We start from the raw sequence: 10,990 nt of genomic DNA on the forward strand, positions 1-10,990 counted from the left end.
ATTTTCCCTTCCTTGTCCTGTATATTTTATGTCAGGTAACTGCTAGTTTCGAAAATTGGAATGAGATTTTTCTACCTCAGCTTAAATATTTAAAACATTGTCAGCTGTGGTTTTGTGAGAGGCCATGCTGGTCATTGTCACTGCTAATAGAAGCCAAGTATTTCCACATAGGAAATGTTTAGTGTCGTACTATGTATAATGTGGAAATTATCCTTAAACCAATTCCAATAATTAATTTTATCCAAGTTTAATAGATCATAAAGCATAGGTCTTTGGAATTAGATAATTCATGATTTATTGTGAGATTGAAAGAATGGTCTGCTATTGTGAGGCAAAGGATAGTGAGTTAAAGCACTTGCCTGTGTTTTGTTATGAATTACACAGCAACACACGTACACTGGGAGACTGCAGTGCAGCTGCAGTGAGGGATGAAACTGGGATCCCCAAGAGACCATGTATCATGGTTGTATTTAACATCTGAATGGATGGAGTTTTCTGTATTCCAAGGAGACTCTGACATACTTTTGAAGCCATATATGCATGATCTTGTGGTGAAAAGAAATTTTCTAGAAATGGGAGTCTAGGGAAATAATAATTATTTCTTTATGCTGCCTAGACTTGAATGGATATTCTTCAGCAATCTTAGTTTAAATGCATAACTTGTGAGAAAAGTTTTAAGGCAGCTTTTGTTCAGTTGTGATTATAATTATGTATCTGACTAGTAACTGAGGTATAAATAATTCACTTTTGAACATTTTGTAATTAGCTGAGACATAAATACTGGGAAAGGGTTCTACTAAGAGTTTCTGTTGGGTTTCATGCTTTTTATTATTTTTTTCCTCTGATATAATTAACACTCAGCATATGTGCATGTGTAAACACAAATTCTTACATGGATGGTAGTGTCTTGTGCTATGTCCAGCCTCAGAAAAGGCTAAAACATTAATGAAAGAGTAACCCTGTCATGAATCCTAACTGTTTTCTGATGAGATAAACAACGACTCTTAATTAGAAGCGAAAATTTTTAATTAAGATGATTCTGCAGTAATTATCTCAGTTGTCTGCTTCACTGGATTTTAATAAAAAAGATTGATTAGGTATAAAATTAATAGCATAACTGAACATTCAGGGTTGTACTGGCCACTGAGGTGAAAGTAATATGATGAAAGCCTGACGTATGTTCCTTAACAAAGTATTTTGGACAGTCATGTCTGGTACAATGTCGGTAGCTTCATTTTTAGGAATAGTGTCAACATCTTAAGGTAATAACAGGTTCAGTCACAGCTGGTTCATTTACACAAAAATATTTATTGAGTATCTACTATGTGTCATCATGGTACAGTGGCATAAAGCACAGTCTTTGGAATCAGATATACCTACTCAAAGTCTAAGATCTTTTATTTAGCACACTTGAGATATTTGGAAAGCTTTATATGTTCTCATCACATCAGTTGTTCTGTCTGTAAAAGTAGATAAATAATACTTCTTTAGTTTGAGTTTGTAAATGTCAACACATATTTAGCTCCCATCACAGTGCTAGATAATGAGTACATACTTTATGAGTAGGAGCTATTGTTACTATAGTTTCTTTTGGAAAATGTTCTGAAATTTTCTTTGAATCAGTAAGTAAAGGCAGTGTATAGACTCCCTCCAATTTACAAAAAACTTAAGCAAAGAGGAAAAAAATGGTGTGGATAGGCAATATTGAGGACTTAAAAGTGTGGTGATGTTAACCATCTTTGCAGTAGTAATGCACTGATGTAAGAAGTCCAATAGGTAAATATTTTCAAAATCTGGAGGAAATTCTCTCTCTCTCTTTTGCTTGGTAAGGCACTCTTAGAAGAGCAGAGTAATTGGCTTCTAGAATTGCTTCAGGTTCTTATTTGCTTTAGAATGCATGACTTAGTGAATCAATTTCTGGATCTGTCAGGATCAATTCACATTATCTCAACCAGTCTCTGTTGGCAAAGGATACATTGTTTGCTAGGAAGTTGGTGTGAGTTAAGAAAGTGTGTGAAGTGTTGGATGAATTAATCCAACCTAGCTTCATAGACAAGTCCTAACCTTTTACTCCTGCTGTCCTTGGCACTGTGCTGTAACCCTCTGAGTTAACCACTTACACAGACAAGAGCCAATGTAGTGCTGACCAGGGATGAGTGAAGAAAAAGTTCAGAATGATTCAGGTATATTAAGGTTAATAGCCAAGTACTTCATGGAGTGTGGAATGAGTTGCAGGCAATTTGGTCCATGAGGTTGCTGAATTTCTGTGGCAATGAGATGCTAAGGCATCCTTAAATATTGACATTATGAGGATTGCATTTGAAGCCAGAGGGACCTAGATTTGAAATATAGATCCTTGATTTACTAATGGTATAATCATGTGGAAGACGTCCTTTCTATTTTCTTATCTGTATAACAGGGATTTTGAAATCTGTGTATTTAATTTCATGGGACTAAAGTATTAATCAAATGTAACAGTGGGTTTGGAAATGACAGATCATTCTTGTTATTCATTTGTCAATTTATGGAACAACTGATATACCCAAATACTGTGCTAGGCAGTTGCATTCAAACATGAATAAGATACACTCAGACCTTTAAGGAGTTTTCAGTCTAAGTGGGGTGATACATAAATCAAGAGAGAGTTACCATTTAGCATGATAAATGTTTGTCTGAAAGTATGCCTGGAATGTTTTGAAAGCCTAGAGAGGCATCTAATCCAGATTGAAGAGTTAGGGCATGATTCCTGGAGAGACTGACACTTGACCTGAATGCTGAAGGGTAAAGACACTATTAGTTCAGGGAATCAAGATAGCAAGGCCATATAAGGCAGAAGAGACTGTCTGAATGAGTGAAGTCTTGGAGGTAGGTCTGAGAGAGTGTGGTATGTGGGGAAATGCTTTGGTAGGGATGGAGCATAATGAGATTTCCCCCAGGGCAAGAAGACAGAGACAGGACTAGTGGTAGATATGAACACCTAATTGTTATTCTGAATGCTTTTAGGTATCATAAAGGGGTTTTCATCAGATGCATGAGTGATCAGGTTTATGTTTTAGGAAGATTATTATGGTAGCATTGGAGAAGCTAGAGTAGAAAGATGAGACTGGTAAGCGGGAGAAAAGCTGAGAGATGCATTCATTCTACAAACATTTTTGATTAATATGTGTCTAACAGTTTATAATATGCAGCTAGAAAAAGTCATATAAGACTCAATGCCTACCTCCAGGGAACTTATAAAATACTGTTTAGTTCAGTAGCTCAGTTGTGTCCAACTCTTTGCGACCCCATGAATCACAGCACGCCAGGCCTCCCTGTCCATCACCGGAGTTCACTCAGACTCACGTCCATCGAGTCAGTGATGCCATCCAGCCATCTCATCCTCTGTCGTTCCCTTCTCCTCCTGCCCCCAACCCCTCCCAACATCAGAGTCTTTTCCAATGAGTCAACTCTTTGCATGAGGTAGCCAAAGTATTGGAGTTTCAGCTTTAGCATCATTCCTTGCAATGAACACCCAGGACTGATCTCCTTTAGAATGGACTGATTGGATCTCCTTGCAGTCCATGGGACTCTCAAAAGTCTTCTCCAACACCACAGTTCAAAAGCATCAATTCTATGGTGCTCAGCTTTCTTCACAGTCCAACTCTCACATCCATACATGACCACAGGAAAAACCATAGCCTTGACTAGACGGACCTTTGTTGGCAAAGTAACGTCTCTGCTTTTGAATATGCTATCTATGTTGGTCTTAACCTTCCTTCCAAGGAGTAAGCCACCATCTGCAGTCACCATCTTCAGTGATTTTGGAGCCCCCCAAAAAATGCCCAGGTAACTACCTCTGGTTCAAGTTTAGCGGGATCATTATAAAATTTGTTGATAATGTGCACCATGAGTTGGCTGGTCCTGGATGCCCAAGAGAAGAAGTTTCCCATCCTCTGGTCTAGATTCATACAACTAATTAATCACTTGTCTGCATACAAGTCCTGCCAGTGTTACCTCTTAATTCTCTTTCAAACCAAAAATAAAGTCTGACACTGATTTTGGAGCCCCTCAAAATAAAGTCTGACTTGGTTTCCACTGTTTCCCCATCTATTTCCTATGAAGTGATGGGACCAGATGCCATGATCTTAGTTTTCATAAAATGTCACTCACAGGGCTGTGTGATAAGGGCATGGTCAGGGCTGTCATGAATAACCCTGGGGAGAAGTGGTGAAGAGCTGAACTAGAGCTATAGCATTGGAGGGGCCAGAGGGCATTGGTTTGAAAGAGAATGAAGAGGTAACACTGGCAGGACTTGTGTGCAGACAAGTGATTAGTTAGTTGTATGAATCTAGACCAGAGGATGGGAAACTTCTCCTCTTGGGCATCCAGGACCAGCCAACTCATGGTGCACATTATCAACAAATTTTATAATGATCCCACTAAACTTGAACCAGAGGTAGTTACCTGGGCATCTGTGGGCTTCTTATGCTATTATGGAACTGCATGGAGACAAGGACTGTGTTGTTGGCGAGTTTATTTAATCTTGATAAGGAAAAACAATGCTTCCTGTTTTTTGCCCAAAACAAACAAAAAGTACTGCAGTCTTAGATGAGCCACTGAGCGCTCAGTTCCATTGAGAAGGAAAGTTGGCTTATCCCACAAACCTAGGTCTGGTGAGACACTGGCAGAAGGTGGGAGGAACATAGAGCTGATTGCAGAAGAGGAAAATCTAAGTTCTCTCCCCAACCTCATGTTCAGTTGGAGTGATGAAAGAGATAGCTTCCTTTACCCTTGGCATCTTTTCCTTTTTCATTGCATGGGTATTTGGAAATTAAACAATTATCACACCCCACTCCTGCCCATTCTGCCTCTTTCTTTTCTTTCCTTTCCCCCTTTTTAATAAAAGATTCTGTGGCCAGCTCATTAGTATTCTTTCACAATTGTGTATTCATTGTGGTGATGGTGGTTTTGTTGTTTTTCAGTCACCAAGTCATGTCCAACTGTTTGCAACCCCATGGACTGCAGCATGCTATCCCTGTCCCTCACCATCTCCCAGAGTTTGTCCAAGATCATGTCCATTGAATTGGTGATGCCATCCATTCTTCTTATCCTCTGTTGCCTCCTTCTCCTTCTGCCTTAAATCTTTCCCAGCATCAGGGTCTTTTCTAACGAGTCAGCTCTTTGTATCAGGTGGCCAAAGTATTGGAGCTTCAGCTTCAGCATCAGTCCTTCCAAAGAATATTCAGGTTGATTTCCTTTAAGATTGACTGATTTGATCTCCTTGCTGTCCATGGGACTCTCAATAGTCTTCTCCAGTACCACAGTTTGAAAGCATCAAGTTTTCAGCACTTTGCCTACTTTTTGTCCAGTTCTCACATCTGTACATGATGATTGGAAAGACCATAGCCTTGACTATAAGTGATGTCTGATTTTTAACACCCTGTCTAGGTTTGTCATAGCTTTCCTGCCAAAGAGCAATTGCTTTCTAATTTCATGGCTGCAGTCACTATCCACAGTGATTTTAGAGCCCAGGAAGAGGAAATCTGTCACTTTTTCCACCTTTCCCCCTTCTACTTGCCATGAAGTGATGGGACTGGATGCCATGATCTTAGTTTTTTTAATATTTAGTTTTAAATTGAAAAAGCTGGCTTTTTCACTCTTATCCTTCACCCGCATCTGGAGGCTCTTCAGTTTCTCTTCGCTTTCTACCATTAGAGTGGTATCATCTGCATATCTTAGGTTGTTGATATTTCTTCTAGCCATCTTCATTCCAGTTTGTAACTCATCCAGCCTGGCATTTTGCATGATGTGCTCGGTGTATAAGTTGAATAAACAGAATGACAATAGACAGCCTTGTACCACCTTGTGATTGTGGTTAGGTGATCATTTAGTCTATAATTTACAGAATGATAGCAACTAGGTGTGGATTATTCCACAAGAGAGGTAGAGGGTAAAGGCTATCACCTAGAGACTGAGGTTTCTAAGATTGGTGGGTGGTTTTTAAGTGACCTAATGGCAACCCACTCCAGTGTTCTTGCCCAGAGAATCCCAGGGATGGAGGAGCCTGATGGGCTGCCGTCTATGAGGTCGCACGGAGTCGGACACGACTGAAGCGACTTAGCAGCAGCAGCAGCAAATATATCTTAGGATGTAGTTGCTAAACTTGACATTAGCAAGAGAGAAACATATTTCTCTCTTGTTGAGAAATATTTGAGATTATGCATCTGGTGGTTGGATTATACTAGAGAGGAGGACTCTTAAACTTTAGATGTAAGGTGAAGGTTCCTTGTGCTAGGCATATTTTGTATGCAACACAAAGAATATCAAGCCATTTTCAATGAACTAGAGAGTCCATGAGGGAATTTGGCTATAATGAGGGCAGAAACAGCCATGCTGCAAGTTTTGTCCCATCTTTTGCTTGCATGGAAGTGGGCATCTGGTGATGCTTCCTATTCCATTTTCCATTCTTGTCATTGGTATAGACTTCTTTTGAGGGAAGACCATGGTACACATCCATTCTACTTACGAAGTTGTCAGCTAATGTTTTGCCTGCATAAGAGGATCATGGTAGTCATTAATATTACTATCCTACTTGAACTTCTTTGGAGTGGGTGGTGATTCAGTATTTAAAATTTTGAAATATGGGAGACATAATTTAGGAGACCTGCTTGGAATGGGGAGATATCAGACCCAGAAGATTTTCTATATTTTATTAGTTATGAAGCCAGTAAATTATATTAATGTGGAATAAACAAAGGCTCATAATTTGTTCATTTCTTCTCACTAAATTTTTATAAGCATTTCATAACACTTATTTTACAGAGTATTTATGTTGTGGCACTTAAGTTAGTTGTACTCTTCCTATGAAGGTGTGTTTGTGGCACTCAACAGTTAATTGTAGTCTTCTAGTATACATCAGCAGAGAAGGCAGTGGCAACCCACTCCAGTACTCTTGCCTGGAAAATCCCATGGACAGAGGAACCTGGTGGGCTGCAGTCCTTGCGGTCACAAAGAGTTGGACACGACTAAGCGACTTCACTTTCACTTTCCACTTTCATGCATTGGAGAAGGAAATGGCAACCCACTCTAGTGTTCTTGCCTGGAGAATCCCAGGGACGGCGGAGCCTGGTGGGCTGCCATCTATGGGGTCACACAGAGTCGTACATGACTGAAGCGACTTAGCAGCAGCAGGAGCAGCAGTACACATTGGTAAATGGGATGGCAGGTTTTACATTAATGTCTAATTGGATTGGAGGTTTTTGTTTATTAACATAAATGCTCACTTGTTTGTAATTATAAATTATGGAAGCACTCACAGCTTTTAGTGTGCAGAATTAAGAATTTATTCATAAAATGTATCTATCATTGGAATTTATCTTTGCATTACTCTGAATTCTTTGAGGCAAAAAATAGTGCCTTTTTCACTATACACATAGTAGGCATTCATTATTTGTGTAGAAACAAATTACTTTAAGTGATAATAATAATGTGTTTATCATCATAGAATCACACTTAGAAATCTAAGAATTGATATTTAAATTATTTCCTTGGTTTCTAGTCAATCTATTATTACCTAGGTAGTTGGGTAATAATATGAGATACGAATTCATGCTTTTTTCATATCTAACTCTTCCTTTTTTATATCCTTCAACATTTAAACATTAGCTATACTTTAATCAATGATATACTTTAGTTCAATATACATTATTTCTTACAGTCTTCAGATCTAAATTTATAACTTCTGATTTTGAATGCTTCATGGATGCAACAAACATTCATGTTGTCATTATAAGTTTTTAACATGATTTTATTAAAAATATGAACTTTACTGACTCCCTGAGTGCAATTGCATAAAATGAAAAAGTGAAAGTGATGGTCACTCAGTCATGTCCGACTCTACAACCCAAAGGACTGTAGCCTGCCAGGCTCCTCTGTCTGTGGGGATTCTCCAGGCAAGAATACTGAAGTAGGTAGCCATTCCCTTCTCCAGGGGATCTTCCCAACCCAGGAATGAAACCTGGGTCTCCTGCATTAAAGGCATATTCTTTACCATCTCAGTAACTCCCTGAGTGCAACTGCATAAAGGAGCATCTTTTAAGAGAAATTAATAAAAATATATTTACCTTCTTTCTCTGATCATATTTTTCTCTCATCAATCTAATATGTGGCAAATCAGTATAGACCATGACTAGATTTTATTATGAAAATATGTAACTAGAAAAAACCCATCAGTGAGAAATTGGAACCACAGAATATATATACCTATATTAAAGTATAAGAACATAAATTATATACTAAGCTAGTTTCTACATGGAAGGAAATATGTACAGTAAAGATGACTGTAATATTTGGAAGAAATAATTTCTATGAACTTTCTATGCAGAAACATGATAGATTTAGGAAAATAATCATATGCCTCAGAGACAAAAAATTATATTTTCCCCATTGTATAAAGAAAAGCAGAAACAGGTCAATTTTTTTTCCAGTGTTTTCTTAGAAGCATATAGACTTTGGGGCTTGCTAATTGTGTTTCACTGAGTATTCTGTGGATTCATTTTGATATTTGGCAAAACTAATACAATTATGTAAAGTTTAAAAATAAAATAAAATTAAAAAAAATTTAAATTATGACTTGTCTTTACCAAAGAAACATATTTGATAAAAATTAAGCTTTTTTTTTTAAAAAAAAAACAATGTTAGCATAAATATTGATAAAAATAATACTAAAACTGACAGAAAGCAAAAACAGAACAAAAACAACTTTTCTATGAGGAGAAGGGGTCAACAGAGGATGAGATGGTTGGATGGCATCATTGACTCAATGGACATGAGTTTGAGCAAACTCGAAGATAAGTGAAGAACAGTGAAGACTGGCATGCTGCAGTCCACAGGGTTGCGAAGAGTCAGACATGACTGAACAACAACAAATGAGTAAAAAGGAAACATCTATATGTTTATTTGTCATAAATACCAGAGGTCTTATAAACAAAACAATAGATGCAAATAAAATTAAATTATTTTGCAAACATCAAGAGACAGTGTCACATGTTTTAACAAAGGATTTCAATAAGATCCTCAATAAGCCAGAGAGATACAATGAAATAATATGCTTCCTCCCAGGGATGGGGGAGCCTGGTGGGCTGCCGTCTACGGGGTCGCACAGAGTCGGACACGACTGAAGCGACTTAGCAGCAGCAACTACTTGCAGCAGGCTTAAATGATTCTATTAATAGGATTTTCAGGTAGTATTGACAGGAAGTATGCTGGAGGCACTTCCATTTTGACAGCCCAGTAATGACTTGGAGCTAATTTTGGTTAGTTTCTGTTCAGAAGTAAGTGAAAAGATCTTTGTGGAATGAAACCCCTCATCTTTGGGTTCCAAAGAGGGAATTGTAATGACTAGGATCAGGTTTAATCTATAATCTTCATAGTAGTTACATCAATGAACAACATGCAGAGTAGAAGGTATTATCCTCTTCTCCTGCCAGGTTTCATAGCTCCTGGCCCATCAGGTCCATTCAGTGTGAAAATAACTCAGAAAGAAAAAGTAATGATTAAACTGGAAGCCAAGTGCTTACTAAATTACTATTCAGAGGCAAGCATCTACCATCTAGGAAAGTCCTAATCACATCGAGTTCCAAAATTAACCCATGGGTCTTGAGAAAATGGTACAATGGCAATACCATCAGACATGTTACACAGTGATTCAAACATTTAATTCAGCAGTTATTTAATAAGTGTTACTTTCCGGCATGGTTTTTGATGTTGAGTTATATAACAGTGATCCTTATGGCCAGGGTCCTTGTCCTTACAGAGTATATAGTTTTCTGTGGGAGAAATCAAGAGTGAATAGCATTGACATATACACACTGCTGGATGCTTGGGGCTAGTGCACTGGGACGACCCAGAGGGATGGTATGGGGAGGGAGGAGGGTTCAGGATGGGGAGCACATGTGTACCTGTGGCGGATTCATTTTGATGTTTGGCGGAACTAATACAATTGTGTAAAGTTTGAAAATAAAATAAAATTAGAAAAAAAAATAAATAAAATAAAATGGATAGCCAACAAGGATCTACCGTACAGCACAGGGAACTTTGCTCAATATTATGTAACAGCCTAAGTGGGAAAAGAATTGGAAATAGAATAGATATATGTGTGTGTGTATATATATAACTGAATTATTTTGCTATTAATCTGAAACTATCACAATGTTAAACAACATTACCCCGAATAAAATATAGAGTTAAAAAAGAGTAAATAGCAATTGTATTATAGTATCCAAGAGGAAGAGCATTGAAGTGGCACCTAATCTAGCTTTGGATCTCACAAAAGGTGTTCTGAAGGAAGTAAACTATGTATTAGCATCACATCACTGTCATCGGAAGGACTAGCTCTATATGGCTGGGAATATGCTATTGCAGTTAAATCTATTAGGCATTCAGAAATATGGAAGGAAGAAAGGGAAGTAAAATAAAAATGATCTTCTACTAGAAATTAGACAATGAACCAAAATACCCAAAATCATGAAAAAAAAAATGTAAGAAAGAGCCTAAATAAAAATGAGCAAGAAACAAATGAACAGAGTATAAACTCATGTTCTGATTAATTTTAGAAAAGCTTGAAAAAGACTTTGAAATGATTATTAACAGAACAGTGTGAGACAAAACTAGAGTGCAATAAAATAATGTCCTGGTAGATCCAATCAAATGTCTTGGAAATAAAAATATCAGTCAGTTCAGTTCAGTCGCTCAGTCGTGTCCGATTCTTTGCGACCCCATGAACTGCAGCACGCCAGGCCTCCCTGTCCATCACCAATTCCTGGAATTCACTCAGACTCACGTCCATCAAGTCGGTGATGCCATCCAGCCATCTCATCCTCTGTCATCCCCTTCTCCTCCTGCCCCCAATCCCTCCCAGCATCAGAGTCTTTTCCAATGAGTCAACTCTTCGCATGAGGTAGCCAAAGTACTGGAGTTTCAGCTTTAGCATCAGTCCTTCCAAAGAACACCC

This window comes from Bison bison, unplaced genomic scaffold (genome assembly GCF_000754665.1).
Source record: "Bison bison bison isolate TAMUID 2011002044 unplaced genomic scaffold, Bison_UMD1.0 scf7180017864373, whole genome shotgun sequence".
NCBI classification, from domain to species: Eukaryota; Metazoa; Chordata; class Mammalia; order Artiodactyla; family Bovidae; genus Bison; species Bison bison.